Source organism: Barbus barbus, assembly GCF_936440315.1.
Source record: "Barbus barbus genome assembly, chromosome: 8".
Lineage (NCBI taxonomy): Eukaryota > Metazoa > Chordata > Actinopteri > Cypriniformes > Cyprinidae > Barbus > Barbus barbus.
Genome location: NC_136736.1, coordinates 24,317,501 through 24,335,512, shown reverse-complemented (window position 1 = coordinate 24,335,512; position 18,012 = coordinate 24,317,501). Strand labels below are relative to the sequence as shown.

At 35.6% G+C, this 18,012-nt stretch overlaps 1 protein-coding gene across 12 annotated transcripts in view; it reads right to left on the bottom strand.

Annotated features, from left to right (window-relative positions):
* LOC306874032 (sorbin and SH3 domain-containing protein 2-like) overlaps nucleotides 1-3,095 on the bottom strand; it is a 59,800-nt gene extending 56,705 nt beyond the window's left edge. For 4 of the 12 annotated variants that reach the window (XM_079423700.1, XM_079423706.1, XM_079423704.1 and 1 more), the window contains exon 1: nucleotides 2,646-3,095. The gene's annotated coding sequence lies outside the window, so the exon portion shown is untranslated. The remainder of the gene's footprint in view (nucleotides 1-2,645) is intronic. The other 8 variants (XM_079423702.1, XM_079423697.1, XM_079423707.1 and 5 more) reach the window with 6 other exon arrangements.
* Between the last annotated feature and the right edge of the window lie 14,917 nt (nucleotides 3,096-18,012).

Genomic DNA, 18,012 nt, shown 5'->3' with positions numbered 1-18,012 from the left:
AGCTATATGGTTCATGTACTGTAAAATGCATTCAAAACCAAGGATAATATAGTTAACTAAGAATAAAAACAAAACATTTATTATTAATTATTTGAAATAAAATAAACTTCTAATAAAATAAACTACTCATAAAAATTAGTATAAAATAATTTATATATAAATATATATATTGCACACACACACACTAGTTTAACTTAATGGATTAAAAAACTAAAACCTGATAGTTAATACAATGTATATATAAAACAAACTAATAAAAATGACAAAGGCACTTAATACAATAAACAAAACAAAGTATAACTATTTCATAATATATTATTTTAATGATATAACCTCACAGTTAGAGAAAGCCATCAAGAGTCCAAAATCCACTGGGATGCAGGACCCAGGTTTCTTTTAAAGTAGTGATCAAAGCATTTTCAATGTGTCCAATGAATATTCTTCTCAGTCCTACAGATACTGTGGGCCTATGTAGAGAATAATCTGCATTTTATCCAGCACTATTCTAGGGATCTCTTCCTAGTAACTCTAGACAAATGTACACAGGCACCTTAGCTTCAGGCATGCAGATCTCATCACTCAAACACTTTGCAATGGGTTCACAGAGATGCTTTCTTTAGCACGTCATGCTTTTTTGACACTGTGGCGATACATGCATGTGTCTGTCTGTCTGTCAGATGTCCTTACCTTCTGTAAAGGATTCAGATTATTTTCATACTGAACACACTGATTCATATCAGTTTTATAGAGCGCACACACAGAGTTCATAAACTTTGAGAATGAGCCATAAAGCCTGCATTAATAATGAATGATGAGGAATTAATGTTAAGTAACTTCAGAGAGAGCTTCATTTGCCTCCTACCCCCAACCCCCCCCCCCCCCCCCCCCCCAGAGCAGGTTTTTTAATAGACTCCTTAAGGAAGATGCAGTGACTGAAACCTTTCAGTTTTGTATCTGTGTGCTACTGTACATTGTTCCGAATGATAGTAACTAGCAGTAAACTACATCACCTTCATATGCAAGTTAATCAAGTTAATCTATTGAAAACCATGATTTATTTCAGAATTATGTAACTATTCCATTGCTGTATACACACATCTTTCAGCGTGAGGTCAATGGTGCTACTACATTACTTGGCGTGCCCTTTCCCAGCTAGTTAATCTCCCACAAGAACAGTATTTAAATGAACATGTAATACTGATATCCAGCGATAAAGGGAGATAGAGGGATAGAAATCCATCTAGCCTCAAGCTTAATTGTCATTACATCATCCTATATGCACAATATGACACAGATCTTGTTCACAAGAGATTAAAGCACCTCCATTCTTTCTGTTCTGCTTTAACACATCAGCATCCTCTCCCCAGGCCATATTCAGATCGTCAGATTTGACTATGGCAACATCAACACTTAAAAAAGACATTTTAACTGATTTGATTATCTGATCTGAGTTCATTAGTACATCCACCATTTGAAGAATCTATAAATATAATAAAACATAAAAAATCATAAATAAATTGAAAGTAAATATGTTAAAAAAATAAGCAAACATAATAATAATTTTTATTATTATTATTGCAATATAAAATTATATTATTACAATTTTACTAAATATATTTCAAAATAAACAAACAAACAAACGGTGTAGCAGGCTCAAAATAATGGTTGAATTAGATTGTGGAAACAGTGCTGAAATTTCTATGAAATAACATAATCCCATCACCGAATCATAAATGCAAAGCCATGCACACACTTGACCATCATCCATGATAAGAACCCTGATCGTTCATTACTTCCACCGCCCACTGGACCTCGCTAATGAGCTGGTAATGACAAGCCTCTTAATTGTTATGTTAATCAATTAAACCAAAGGATCTTGGCGCAAGATTTTGGGACACAAGCGCTCTTTGTTGTTGTGGAAGGTCACGCCAGATTGAGTTACGGGTAATCAGTTTCACTCTCTGCACAAACTCAATCCACACGCCAAACGCATCGAAATTAGGACAAAACTGACACAATTATATCACTTCTGACTAAGCTTGTTGGGTCAGCTATTACAACACCAGAGAGCAAATCACAGAGCAAAGCATCTTAAAAATAAGCTGGAATCCTAGTGTAATGCAGCACCATCTAAATGTGCAGCAGTGCTACTTTAACTATATGTAACCACCGCCATGTAGCTATTGCAAACTGAGAGCAGCAGAGAATAAAACAAAATGAGAAAGTGTTACAACATATTATAGCTGTACATTACGTTTTGAGGTCATCAATTTGGTCATAAATATGCATTTTTTTGCTTTACGCATAGGCTAGTCTTCCTGTTAAAGGATGCTTAAGTCTCCATTTACAGCTCAATAATGTTCTGAAATCTCCATTTGGAATGATGTGCTTCTGCAATGTGCTACTAACATCTGCCTTTGGAATCTAACTAAAATGTTGTGCCTCTGAATCTACCTCTGGAATTATTTGCCTCAAAAATCTGCATCTGAATTTTGTATCTAGAATTCTCTAAAAACTAAAATGCCTTCTCTAGTTGTTTTTTTAATTTTGCCTTTGAAATCTGCCTCTGTGATCGCAAACTCTTCTCATTTCGTCCGCGCCGCTGTGATTCTGTCAGCGTGTGACCGCGAAACAAGCGTTCTTACCCTGAGCAAGAAGCACGCATATGGAGTCATCCACCGCAGTTAACCCGCCGCATGCAAGTCCATCAAAGTCAGAGACGAGAGAGAGGAGGTCTGAATCCAGACTGAAAGCGCACACCTGCTCCGCTCGCTTCTTCTCTGCTGAGCCGACTCCAAATAACCGCGTGAACGCGCATGGACTATGCCAGTGCGCGGCACCACCCTTTCCTCTTGGGTCAGTGGTTCTCGCGCGGAGCTGGAAAGCTATTGAAATAGCATTGCGGTAAAACTGTCTCTTTACACATGACGAAACGCCTCTCCTTATCGGCTCCAGAAGGAGGAGGAGGAGGAGATGGAAATGCAAGATCACATTCGTTTTGCATACTCAAAACGACGCGACGCTTGCGCACGTCACGAACGCGAGAGGTTAGTCTTTAATAGAGACTTTATCCAGACATCATCCAATCCTCGCTTGTTTCTCGGGGAAGAGGAGTATTTTATATCACAGCCTATAGAGTGAGATAGAGAGCAGCGCCGCGCATTGGCCCCTCACAGGTTCTCAGTAGTCATGGCAACCAGAACACTTCAATCAGGGGAACGCGGACTGTGATGTGAGATGATGCTGAGGTCACCTCTGCCACTCAAGGGCAAAAAGACCACACTGAACTGGTGTAAAAATCTCGAAGTTTGATGGAGAGTTAAATTGAAAGGTCTGACAGTACTGCTACCCTTTGACTTGCCACCAATTCAGGACTACTAGTCGTTTATATAGGAATGTGGTGGTGATGATATTAGCAAAAAATTCTGAAGAACCATATTCTTCAGGGTGAATACATGCTTGATCGCCTTTATTAATGTATATTCTTTCATTACTAAACATCAGCATTTAATTCACTCTGAACTAAATGGCACAAAAGGACTTCTTTAGTTCTGACATCATTTCCAGCAGTGATATACAGTGACAAAGCCTTTTATAACGGTATATATGATTTTATTATTATTATTATTTTTCAATAAATTTTCTTTGGTGCAACTTTGAAAGTGAAAACAATGTTTTGGCAAACTGGTGTGTTTTTTGAACTGGGACAGCATTATATCATTTTAATAAAGAAGAAATTCTAATTTTACTTGACCATCACAGAAATATTATTTCTTGCTATAGTTCAGTCTAGAAGGTTAAGAGTTTGTGTAGGACGTTGTGGTATCTTGTTAATAATAACAACAACAACAATGGATAGGTAGGTGTCTTTTAATATATAGTTCAGAGAAAGAAATTATGGGAAAAATAGTCCAGGACAGCAGATAGAAAAATATTGTCAGAATCTGATTTTGTAAATCTAATACAATTTTGATTATTATTTATTTATTTTATTGATTACATATAAATCAAATATTGCTGTATTTGAAATAACTAGTTGTCCTACTTTATAAATTTGTCCCAGTTTGCCAGTAATGCCTGTTAAACTGTGATTTGGGGTCTGTGTGTTTTGAAGAATTTCAAGTTTATGTATTTGATATTTCTTAATATTAGTTCTTCTTAACATATTATTTTATTATCTCTTAATATTAGTATTGTGTGAGGAGCTAAGCCATTTGGACTATGCATTAAAACAATGAAAATGATCAATTAAAAGAGTATCCCACCTGTACTTTTCTAATCAACTGGACGTAATTTGCTTAAATAGAAAAAAGAAAACATCCCAAATGGGATTTGGATTATGTCACCCTATAAAAGGTAAAGTGACTGTGTCATTGTTACCATAGTCAAAACCAGTTCATTTAGAGTTTACCATGTCTAGTACATTTTAAAATATATTTTACAGTGCAAGTATTGCACACATTAAACAAGACTCTACCAAGGCTCATTCTGCCACACACACACACACACACACACACACACACACACTAATATATTATTCAGTGGCAGCATGGTGGGTTTCCCTACAATTTGACCTACATATTAAAAGACCAAGTCATACAGCATCCCTCACAAATACTAATCCAAACAGACCTCAGAAATGCCAAACTAGACAATCCAAACTTCACAAAGCATTTACTTACTGATTTATAACACTAGTAGTCTATATATTCACCCTCAGAACCTCTGTGCATTATGAGGACTGATAGCAATGGGAATACATCATTCAGGAGCAGCTGTTAACTGGAATTCTGATAGCTTATCTTATCATGTATACAGGATTTAACTAACTGAATGGTTTCATCTTTGCCAGTGTATAATTATAATGTCACAGCCACAGAAGGGAGTCTGAAGGCTAATATTACAATGCATCTCATTGTCTTTTTTCCTCATTATCTGCTTCTATTTGCTCATTATCTATTTGTCAAGCTAAACAATGAATTTAACGTGTTCTTGCATGTACTAAATGATTAAATTACATCTTATTGTTTCAGATTTAAATTGCAAAATTTATTATATAACACTAAACAATAAATCAATTTATTTCTCTGTCTGCACCTCGTTTGGATTATTGCTTGTGTACCTGGATTATCTCTCTGCCTCGCCCTATTAGATATTGTTCGCCGATCATCAACCCATGTTTGCCCTAGGATCTCTCGTGTCTTGCCCGTGCCATATCTGTTTGCCTGTGTATTGACTATGTTTATAAATAAAACTTTGCACATGGATCCGCACGTCTCACGTCTTGTTCGCCCCGTTACAGTAATATTGCATAATACAATATCATATAATATAATTACAACTGCAGTCACTGGTACATGGCAAATCTCGGGGCTTTGTGGCTGGATGCCACGTTCTCATGAAATTTTAAAATGTTTTTCCTCAGAAGACATTTAGCCATGGTCTGGTGGGATTCTGAAAGACAGTAGATGCAGGACATTTTATCAAAATATCTTAACTCATGCATTTTACTGTACTTGTCTATTTTTACAGTAACTGTTTCTAAAACATTTCCTCCTTATAATAATAATAATAATAATATCATAAGAGCAAATAACAAGAGAGGGCATTTATGGTGAGATTTCAGCTCTGTCACAAATGCCCCACTGTACTGCCATGCTGGTGTGGAGACTCAGTCTCAAATACCTCACATCAGTAACCCCTCAGACTACTGCAGATCAAAGATGTCCAAATATAATCTCTTCACCCATAGCTGACCTTTGCAATAGAATATGACTGTGTGTACATGTGTGTATGTGTTTGAGTATGTGTTTAGTCTTAGCAGCTAGCCAGGTCTCTTGGTTATCTGAACTGGAAAATTCACCATGACATTGAGGGGATGTTTTCGAGGGGATCTCAATGGGACAACGATAATGAATAAAAATACAAATGTTAATTGTTGGTTCATGGTAGCTTAGCTACATGATAATTAATAATAATAATAATAATGTATTTGAAAATGTTAAGGTAAACATAATCCACCCAAAAATGAAAATTATGTCATTGTTTACTCACCCTCAAGTTGTTCCAAATCAGTATGGGAAAACAAAAGATGATATTTGGAAGAATGTTGGTAACCAAACAGTTGCTGGTAGCCATTGACTTTCATAGTAGAGGAAAGTCAATAGCTACCAGCAACTGTTTGGTTATCTTGATCATCCCTGGTCTTTCTTGTGAAGCTAAATGTCCATAAAGGTTTTTCTGGTTAAGCTAGTTCAAAGGATCAGGGAAGGACACTAGCAGGTAGGATTTATTTTTGTGTTCAAACAACAAATTTAAATAAGATCAACTGAATCTAAAGTAACATTTGTGCTTCTTTAACATTGTGGAACAGTATACACCCTGAAAACACATGGATGAGTACCCACATACACACACAGCACGTCACATGTCACAGTCATGCACTAGTCCCTAATTATCTTACATGTGAGCACCAAAAATACTATGGAACGTAGCTTGCATGCTTTCTCTTCACACACAGCCGAACTTTGTTGCGTCTACAATATGTGATGAAATACACAGGAAAAAATAACACCCTTATCTCCTGCCACTGTTCACTTCACATTCCCTGCACTTGATGGTGTGGCTTTATCTCTGTCTGCTTAGATTTAGCCACATAACATTCTAGACAGGAACATTCCAGCATGAGGTCATTTTTCTAATAGTACTGAATGGATTCAAGAGCTCTTCAACTCACCTTTGATCATGTGAATCTGGAGTGATTCTGGATGAAGGAATGGTCTCTGATCTCTTGTCAGGAGTTCTCTAACCTCATCAGGCATTATAGGAGAAAAATTAGAGCTGTTAAACTGGAAAATGGAGGCTTCAAAAAGTATTGAATAAAAGGGTGCCGGTAATTGTGGCCAATGTGTATTAGAGAAAAAACATTTATTTTATAATGATATTTCCCCCATTTTAAATTCTTATTATCCAATGAAAGGTTAGATTTTTTTGTGAATTTTTTAAATAAAAGATCAAAAGGATTAGCAATGCAGATTAATTTTCACAGCCTTTCTTTGATCATATTTACCAAGGGTGCCGATATTTTTGGCCATGACTGTACATATATTCTATAAAAATAAAGGTGCTAAAGGTTCTTCACAGCGATGCCATAGAAAAACCAATTTTGGTTCCACAAAGAAAAATTTAATTAAAGGTTCTTTAAAGAACTATCTATTTCTTACGTTTGTATAATCTGAAGAACTTTCTTTCACCACAAAGAACCTTTTGTGAAACAGAACGGCCGGTATGAAAAACATTCTTTTTCCGCATTAGAAAGCCAAAAAAGCAGAGGTTTTACCTGCAGACATTGATAAGGGCTATGGCAATTGATGGTACAGTAAGCGTTGATCATTCCAATGTGATCTTAAGTTGAATCATATAAACATAAAACAATGTCTACATTCACTACGGAACTCGGATGAAAATTAAATTGATACACAGTATGGTAAACATCTCAAATAAAATGTGGCTTTATAATTCATCTCTGTAGATTTATTATATTATAGATACAGTGATTTGCATTAAACTGTAAGCCCTCACACCACAAATAGAAGAAACTCATATGGAAATGTTATTTGCAGCAGCTCGTTAATACCCGGCCACTTTTTGTACGGATTAAGTTTCATTCATTCATTTATTTGATCGCTCACATCCTTGTTCGACATCTCTAATAGAAAGGAATCCTCAACTTGGTTCATTCAAGTCAATGTATTTATTTGCATGGCGTCCACAATACACATCGTTTCAAAGCAGTTTACAGTAAGTTCTGTTACTTCTATAATGGCTTAATTCTATACACTGAGAAGTTTTACTGGGCAATATGATGATATAACAATGATAAATGATCTACTGTTTGAGATCTAGCTATGGTGTATTCTCCCCTTACAAAATTAGCCATGGTTTTGCTAGTCTAACCATAGTTTATCCTTGGTATTTCTAATAAAATTGTGGTTATACGAATGGTAATAAATACGCCAAAAACACAGTTGCTACATTTACTATAGTAAAACCATGGTTAATTTTTTAAAACCAAGTGTTTTAGCAGTTAGCCTATCAGTACCACTGTAGTGAAGGAGACTGAATAGTAATGAATATTTGCAGCCTCTCAGAGCAATTTTATTTAAAGAGATTTACATATTAGTCCGTTTTATTCTAAGTGTATGTAAGATGTTTTTCAAAAAATATTAATTGTAAACGGTCGGCTTTTTTCTCTCTTTTTCTGTGGTGATTTGCGTTTTTTTACACTGTGTGCTCCATGTGTCCTAAAACATGGTGGAATCCAACGCGGCGTGACGATTACAGAGTGCTTTATCAAAGCATATTAAATGCAAAGTTGACTGGAAGGAAGAATTTGGGTAGGAAAAGGTGCACAAGCAACAGGGATGACCACTGCAGACTGCGGCTGCAACGCATCGTCATTTGGATTACTTTTGGTAGAGCTTTTGACATTTTGCAATAAATAAATGATTGTAATTGCATTTATCTGTCTGTCATGTTTTTCTTATACTGTAAGTTACATAAATAGCTATGTTTAGCTTTAGATGTAGGAGTGTGTTTACCGTTAGAGTGCTATATTGTTACTAAAATTGTTATTTTCCTGCAGATTTCGGTCAATTGCGTTCTATATCCTTTTATATTTTCTATAAAATGGGTAGGTTTAGGTTTGGGGGTAGGTTAAGGGATTTAAAATCTAAATTGTTTATTGATAAAATGATAAAAATACATATTTGCTGTAAAATGGGTAGGTTTAGGGGTCTAAAATCTAAATTGCTTATTAATATAATGATAAAAAATATATATATTTGCTGTAAAAATGGGTAGGTTTAGGTTTGGGGGTATGTTAAGGGGTCTAAAAATCTAAATCGCTTATTGATAAAATGATAATGATATAGAAGATACGTAAATATTTTTATGTTTTTTAGCTAAAAATACTTATCGATTTGTACGTTTTAAACATTGAAATACGTTCCTGAAGGAAACAATGCATTAAGAGCCGGGGGTGAAAACTTTTTGAATTTGAAGATCAAGATAAATTGTACTTCATTTGTCTTCCAGGAAACATGCAAAGTATCTTCTGTCGCGTCAGAAGGGCAGTACTAAATGGAAAAATATGATATTTCAACAAAATAAGAAAAATTTGGACATCTTCATCCTGTTCAAAAGTTTTCACCCCCCGGCTCTTAATGCATCGTGTTTCCTTCAGGAGCATCAGTGAATGTTTGAACCTTTTTTAATTGTTGTGTTTGAGTCCCTCAATCATCCTCAGTGTGAAAAGGTGGATCTCAAAATCATACAGTTACTGCTGGAAAGGGTTAAAATATGCAAAAGATGCTGGAAAACTGAAGATTCTGCAGGACCTGGAGGATTTTTCTGAAGAACAGTGCTCAGTTGAACTGTTCAGAACAAACAAGGGACTCATGAGCAACCATCACAAAACAAAAAAACAGTCGTAGATCATCCAGGTAACCACACACAGTATTAAGAACCAAGGGTTCCCAAACTTTTGAATGTGGTTATTTTAATAATTTCAGCTATTTTTTTGTCTTGTGGACTATATGTAAACATCTTTTATGGAAAATACCTTACTCAGGACAGTACTAAATAAAAAATAACATGCATTTTGTATGATGTCTCTTATTTTGGTAAAAATATCCACATTTTCACAGATTCTGCAAGGGGTTCCCAAACTTTCGCATGCCACTGTATATATATATATATCTTTAATTTATTTTTTTTGTACGCGAAAGTGTCAGGCTTCTGATCTGACTGGAATCGCATGCAAGTGTACATTTTGTAAAGCAACTTTTGTACACACACACACTAACAAAATCCAGCCTTTTCACTAAATTATCATGCAATTCAGTTTATGTGACAGATTTTAAAGAGGCTGAGAAGAAAGAAAGCACTGTTCATAAAAAAAAAAAACTATGTTCAAGCTCTACCTCTGTCCTCAGTTGATTAATTTGGTGTCTTTTGTCTCATTCTCTGCATTTGTTTCTGTCCTCCCCTTTGTCTATCGTGTTAAACTTTATTGGCTTTGCATTCAAGCAGAATTAAACTGTGCAGTATTGATCTTCCACTAGCTGTGCTGAAGTGGATTCTCACTCTTTCTCTCTCTCCCCTCATTTTTGCTCTATCAGAATAATAATGAAGGTTAAATACAAAACATGCACCATGCAATATCTTAGCAGGTTTTGCACTGTTATTTAATAATATAATAGTAAAACATATTAAAAAGTAATTGGTGCGAGATTAAATAACACTATGAAGTATCAATGAAAAAAAGGCACAATTGGGAGAAATAAATTTGTAATTGTGAATATAAAGGTCATAATAACCTTTTCTTTTTTTACTCTGAGGTGGAAACAGCTTCCATAGTTGCCTGTTTTGACTGTTACCTGATTTGCATGATTTCTTTAGTGAGCCGGGTGCTAAAACAAACACAAAGTGTGTTCACGTAAACAGTGTTATCAGTATTTGTGTTCTGACATTGTTAATTATATTACAATGGCCATCTGAATAATGACAAAAACGTCTTGGGACCCTTTAATTTTACATCACTAGTGTTACATAACTACCCTCTTATACACACTCTTGCCACTGTACAGACCTCAAGGCCTCTGACCACACATATACACACTCGCTATTTATACCCATCTGCTTCAACCGTTACTAGACACTCTGGTTTTGAAAGCTTCCAGTCTGAATATGAATTAACAATAAATTCAGTGTCTGATTCTGAGAAAGTGAGAGAAAGAGAGACATTTTGACAGGATGGAATGGGAGAGAGAACACCAAATGAAACAGACTGAGAGGGAAAAGAAGAGAGCAGAAGTGAGAAGACTGGAACAGAGGGTGAGTCTCTGTCATGTTTAACATCTCCATCATTTTCACAGCTGAGAGATGAGAGTGTTTGGGGGAAGGGGAATGATTTCCACTTTCACACATGAATGCACACATGCACAAACACTTTTACCTTGCAGTCTAAATGAGGGCACACTACAGACTTCTATTGTTTTAATATAAAGTCATTTTTAATAACTATAGGCTAATCTTGTAGAAAGTATTCAAAGTGTTCAAAGATGTTTATAACAAATTTTTACTTAGAAAAACAAAGTTTGTCAAGCAAATGTTCACTGTAAAAAAAAAAAAAAAAAAAAAAGAAAAAAGTTGAGCCAATTTAAAATTAAGGCAACCAGCTTCAGCAGATTTTTTGAGTTCTCAACTTCTTGTTTTAAGTTTATACAACAAAAAGTTGAGAAATTTCCTAAAAAAATAAGTTGAGAAAACTCAAAAATTTGTTGAAGCTGGTTGCCTTATTTTTAAGTTGGCTCAACTTTTCCTTTTTTTTTTACAGTGTTGGTTTGAAAGTTTTTACAAATGTTTAGATAAAAGACAGATATATAGACACATAAAATGATAGACAGATACAGTAGAATTAGGCATGCACCGAAATGAAAATTCTTGGCCGAAGCCGAACAAAATGAAACACTGGGCCGAAGGCCGAATACCGAACACGGTTTTTCACATTTTTTCCCCCCCCATGTGGGCCTATTTTGCCATTGTTTTCACCATTGCATGAATTAAATAGCCAAAATATGCTTTTTAATGTTTTGTCCTGCTTTTCAAATAAATAAAAAAATTCAATTACAAAATAACAATTTAGTAGTTTAGCGCTGATTTTCCTCGCGCTTTGGACTTTGAACCCTGTGCTCTGAGCTTGTGCAGCGATGTTTTAGAAAACATAACATTCTGCAGTTTATTTACTAATCGTTTGAGGACATTTCGCGATTTCAATCATCACAGTAACCAGCAACAACCACCCCTTCCTCTTCTCATCGGAGACATGAGATTCAGCACTAACAGTGTTGGGAAGGTTACTTTGGAAATGTAATAGGTTACAGATTACAAGTTACCCTACTTAAAATGTAATAAGTAGTGTAACTTTTCAGTTACTTTATTAAAGTAACTGATTACATTTGATTACTTTTATTACTTTTCTAAATTTCTAATGTTTTAAATATGTTAACCAGGAAGGGTTAACGTTACAGTAGTGTTTAACACTGATTACTGTCAGACTTTCTAAATCCTTCATCACTTTAAGATAATAATATTTTAATTTTAAAAGGAGACATTTGAATGCAAAATATTTTGCATATAAATGTGTCTAAGCAGTGTGGAAAGCCTAAATAGTCTCTATTATCAAGCCATTTTGATTTCGTAGTGAATAACCACCGCTCTCTTCCACCCTCGAGCAAGGCACCAAACCCCCAACTGTTCCCCGGGTGCCGCAGCAATATGGCTGCCCACTGCTCCGGGTGTGTGTTCACAGTGTGTGTTTGCTCACTACTCAATGCTGTGTGTGTGCACTTGGATGGGTTAAATGCAGAGCACAAATTACGAGTATGGGTCACCATATCTGGCCACACGTCACTTCACTTTCACTAAATCCGTTTATGTCTGGCTGCGCAAATCATTTTACTCCGGACTGCTTTCTGAATAAGGGACAATTCAAGGCAGGTTTTGTATAAAAGTTAAAACTCAAGGATGGATCAGTACCCATTGTTCATGATCCAGCTGCACCTCCAGAAGAAGTAAAAAAAATCAGAAGTATTTTTTATGATTATTTGCGAATCGTGTTTGCTCTTCCACAGAAGAGAGGGGAGGGGTGAACAGAAATCATTAGCATGTAAATAGATATGCACAGAAACGAGTCCCTGTGTTGTTTTACATGACCACTGAGACCATTTCAAGAATACCCTAAAGAATCATACCAACTTGTGGAAAATGGTCATCCGATGTCCCCTATGAAGCACAGCCACCACAAAATCAGACTTACTTTAAAATCATTCTGAGGCTAAATACAGATTTAAAATCATAACAAGAAATAGTTTAATAGCTATGATACTGTTTTTGAAATCAAATCTTTGCATAGCTATGACAGGAAACACTGGCGTCTAACAATGCCTTAGAAAAAAGCTGTTAATCTTTAAAAAAAAGCATATACATAAACCCATATAGGAAATATAAGACTTATCGGATAAGCATGTTATAAACTTCTGAAACATTGGTGTTTCATATTTTAGAGCAGTCACTGCAATTTATGAACGAAATCAGATAAATCTGTATGTGGCAGTGTGTGTGAGAAAATCAGATGTAACGCCCTTTGTAATCCTTAACATTTTCATAAGTAACTAATTTAATTACACATTTTTTCTTAGTAACTGGAACTAATTACAATTACTTTTATTTTGTAATTAAATTACGTAATTCCGTTACATGTAACTAGTTACTCTCCAACACTGAGCACTAAGCAGTTTCTCGCTGTCGGTGCTTTGTGCTTGTAATGATTTTTGCATCTTTCTCTGACGGTTATAAATAGGCCTACTTTCACACTGCAGAAGTATTTGCTGCATTAGTGCGTGCCTCTATTTGATCCCGTCACGTCATTGACAATTTATTCTGTCTGTTCGCTTATTCAGCCGAACACCAAAAGAGTTTTTATTTTTCCTATTTTCGGCCAAACAATTTCGGTTGCCGAACATTCGGTGCATCCCTAAGTAGAATGATCAAATCATATATAGATAGACAACAAATAGATACAATGATAGAACAATAGAACACATAGATACAGTGGTGTGAAAAAGTGTTGGCCCCCTTCCTGATTTTTTATTTTTTTGCATGTTTGTCACACTTTAATGTTTCAGATCATCAAACTAATTTAAATATTAAAGATAACACAAGTAAACACAACATGCAGATTTTGAATGAAGTTTTTTATTATGAAGGGAAAACAAAATCCAAACCCACATGGCCCTGTGTGAAAAAGTACTTGCCCCCTAAACCTAATAACTGGTTGGGCCACCTTTAGCAGCAACAACTGCAATCAAGCGTTTGCGATAACTTGCAATGAGTCTTTTACAGCGCTGTGGAGGAATTTTGGCCCACTCATCTTGGCAGAATTGTTGTAATTCAGCCACATTGGAGGGTTTTCGAGCATGAACCGGCTTTTTAAGGTCATGCCACAGCATCTCAATAGGATTCAGGTCAGGACTTTGACTAGGCCACTCCAAAGTCTTCATTTTGTTTTTCTTCAGCCATGCAGAGGTGGATTTGCTGGTGTGTTTTGGATCATTGTCCTGCTGCAGAACCCAAGTTCGCTTCAGCGTGAGGTCACGAACAGATGGCCGGACATTGTCCTTCAGGATTTTTTGGTAGACAGCTGAATTCATGGTTCCATTTATCACAGCAAGTCTTCCAGGTCCTGAAGCAGCAAAACAGACCCAGACCATCACTGAAACTATTTTTCACACAGGGCCATGTGGGTTTGGATTTTGTTTTCCCTTCATAAAAAAACCCCTTCATTTAAAAACTGCATGTTGTGTTTACTTGTGTTATCTTTGATTAATATTTAAATTTGTTTGATGATCTGAAACATTAAAGTGTGACAAACATGCAATAAAAAAAAAAAAAAAAAAAAGGAAGGGGGCCAACACTTTTTCACAACACTATAGATAGATAGACAGACAGACAGACAGACAGACAGACGTATTGGCTGATTGATTGATAGAAGCATTTTTTTTTTTAATTATAGCGTTTTTTTCTAAAAAGTAACTAATTGTTTTCCAAACTTGCTTGCAGGCATTTTTGCCCTCACACACACACACACACGTTTGTTTGTTTTTGGGGACATCCCATAGGCGTAATAGTTTTTATACTGTATGTGCTTTTGCCCTACACCTACCCTACACCTAAACTTAGCCCTCACAGGAGACTGTGCATTTCTACTTTTCCCCAAAAAACTGATTTATGATTGCTTATGATTTATAAGCGTTTTGAAAAGTGAGGACATGGGGCAATGTCCTCATAAGTCACCTTCAACTTCTAATACCCATGTCATACCCGTGTCATTATACAAATTTATGTCCTCATTTGTCAAAAAAAATAAAATAAAATAAAACGCGCGCGCACACATACACACACACACACGCACACATTTTGGCTTGACCATTTTTTGGTAATTTAAAGTAACACACATCCTGTGTCTGTGAATGTAAAAATAAATTTCTGGAATAAATGGTCTGCCATGCCAGGGTGTGGTTCACACACTCACACTTAGCATACTTCACTCACAAGGCATCAAAGCCACCTCTGCAGAATAATAGAGCATAATAATAGAGCATAATAATAGAGCCGGCTCTCAGCAGCACTTAGCAATCAGCATCTCTCCCACACTTATGCCAGCTAGCACCTACACACTCAGACAGCGAGAGACCCGCACACACTCACTCTGGGCATATGCACACTGTTTAGAGCTGCAGGTCATTTACAGTGAACTGTACTTAGATTAATTTCCTCAAGAAAAAATAAGCTTTTTCCCTGATCTCTGCCGCTCTCTCATTAGCAGTACAGATGCTGGGGATCAGCACTGTAGCACACTGGCATAAGGAGATGGAGCTGACAATTGGATTGCTCCGCCACAATATGAATGTAAACACACCCACACACTTGCACAGACACACAAAACAGAAAACACAACATTATGTCTTTTGTAGTAAAGCATTGTGTGAGAGTCTGCCTGATTTGCATGACTGTTAGAGCATATCTCTCTTAAATCACATATGGAGACGAAAGGCTTTGATTTGGCCAAATAGGATGTGTTCCCACGTCAACATCCTTCTTGATCCTGGAATAACATTCCTGTCAGACAGATTTTATATTTAGGTTAGGACAAGGTTTTTTTTTATTAGTCTGCCTGGAAACAATTGTCTTTAAAATGTACAACAAGTACTTTTGAGGATGAAATAATCATTGCATTTGCCAGGTTTGTGGAATTAAATATTTATGCTCAGTTTTGTTTGAGATACTTTTTAGCAAGACAAATAGATATCTAGATATTGCCAAGATGAATGGTATACTTCCACAAATTTAAAAGAAAAAAAAGAAAAAAGAAAAGAAAAGAAAGTCCCAATTATGAAAAAAAGTTGCAATTTCAAGAATCACACTGCAATTAGTTGCAATTCTGAAATACTGTGTAAAGTTGTAAATAATGTAAAGAAAATCACGGAGTGAGATAAAATGTCACAATTATGAGAAACATATAAAGTCACGTTGAGAGATACGGTGAAGTCAGAATTACAAGAAATAAAGCGGTAATTACAAGAAAAACCATGAGAAAAACAAGTCAAAATTATGAGAAAAATTTCACAATTGGGAGATATAAAGTTGCAATTCTAAAATTACAACAATTACAAGAATTAAAACAGAAATTACGAGATCAAAGTCACAGTTGTTAGAAGATAAAGTAACATTGTGAGATATAAAATTCCAATTATAAAATACTGCAAGTCACAATTCTAAGATATAAATTCACAATTATATATATTACTTTAAATATTTATTTTCATGCCATTATTGTGATATAAATTATTTCCTGCAACATGGCCCATAACACCAAAATTAATGGTGACTTTACATGTCAAAGATGGTCTCTTCGTGTCATGGTTCTTGGCCAGAATAGGTTCCAGTGCAGACCAGACTGTATGGTGTTTAGTCAAAGGTCTGGCTTTGTAAGCCCACAAGGTAACACTTTATTTTAAGGTGTCCATAATACAGAGCAATTACCTAGTTTATTACTTGGTAGTAGCCGTTGTACTTACATGAAATAAAATGTACTTACCATGTAACCAAGTTATGGAACAGCCTGTACTTACAGTTTGTAATTATGCAGATGTAATAGGCAGCTATACTGTTACACAAATGAAACAGACCGAGTCTGTTACACAGCTACTTATGTAACCAAAAGATTGTTACATATGTGTTGCAGACTTTATACAACGTAATTATAAATGTAAGTACACAGACATAAGCTACTTAAAGTGTATCAAGATTGTACTTAAGTGTACTTCATGTGTATCTATACTATCCAGCTGCACCTTAGTTTGATTTAACCCACCAGTACACAGCTTAAAAACATGTAATACCTTTCTAATTACATTACAATTACATCACATTACACAAACATAAGCTACTTAAGGTAACACTTTATTTTAAGGTGTCATAATACAGAGTAATAACCTAATTAAGTTATTAGTATTAGCCATTGTACTAACATGAAATAAATGTACTTACCATGTAACTAAGTTATGGAACAGCCTGTAATTAGGCAGTGTTACATATGTGTAATAAAGTGTTACCGATCACAATTACTACAGAAGAACAGACTATAGGTGAAGGTTATGTATTTGAGTATGTTTGTTTGGAATGCAGAAACATTGATCCATGAACACATCCTACATATCAAATTCATGGTAACCAAGAGGGAGATACAGTACAAGGTCAAGTGGGCTGACTTTTTCACTGGTTAGTAATTAGTTAATGGCTCAATCAATTCTAGAAAACCACAAAAGAGACATCACAATCGGAAATTTATTATCCTTTGTAAAAAAATCCAAATATACAATTTCTCATTCTCCATCTAAATCTTTGTTTGGCATGATAAATGACTTTTTTCAGTCTGATGAACAGGTTTAGGGGGCTTCTGAGCAGCTGTACTGAATGGAATCGGGTTTCTTTTCTTTCCCTTCTTTGGTAGCAGCTCTATGTATCTTCTGTCATATGACTAAAAGCATTATCCTATTATACTCACATTATCGCCATCATAACCAAAAAGGGATTGAGGACGGATAAGTTTTTCACAGATACAGAAGTCTGGCAGGACAAAAATGCAATGAATGGATCAAAGAATGAATTCCAGCACATTCCACGGCAAACAAAGTGGAATTTCCTGGGAGGGTCAACTACTGTGCAACTTCCTTTAACTAATCAGAGAAAAGGAGCATGTTTCATAGCATTTGTTACATCTGACCTTCCCAAAATGATAAATCAAGAAATAATACTTAACAGAAAAAGTTAAATACAATACAACAGCCTTATGAAATGCTCATTTCCTGTACTTGTAAATCAGACTAA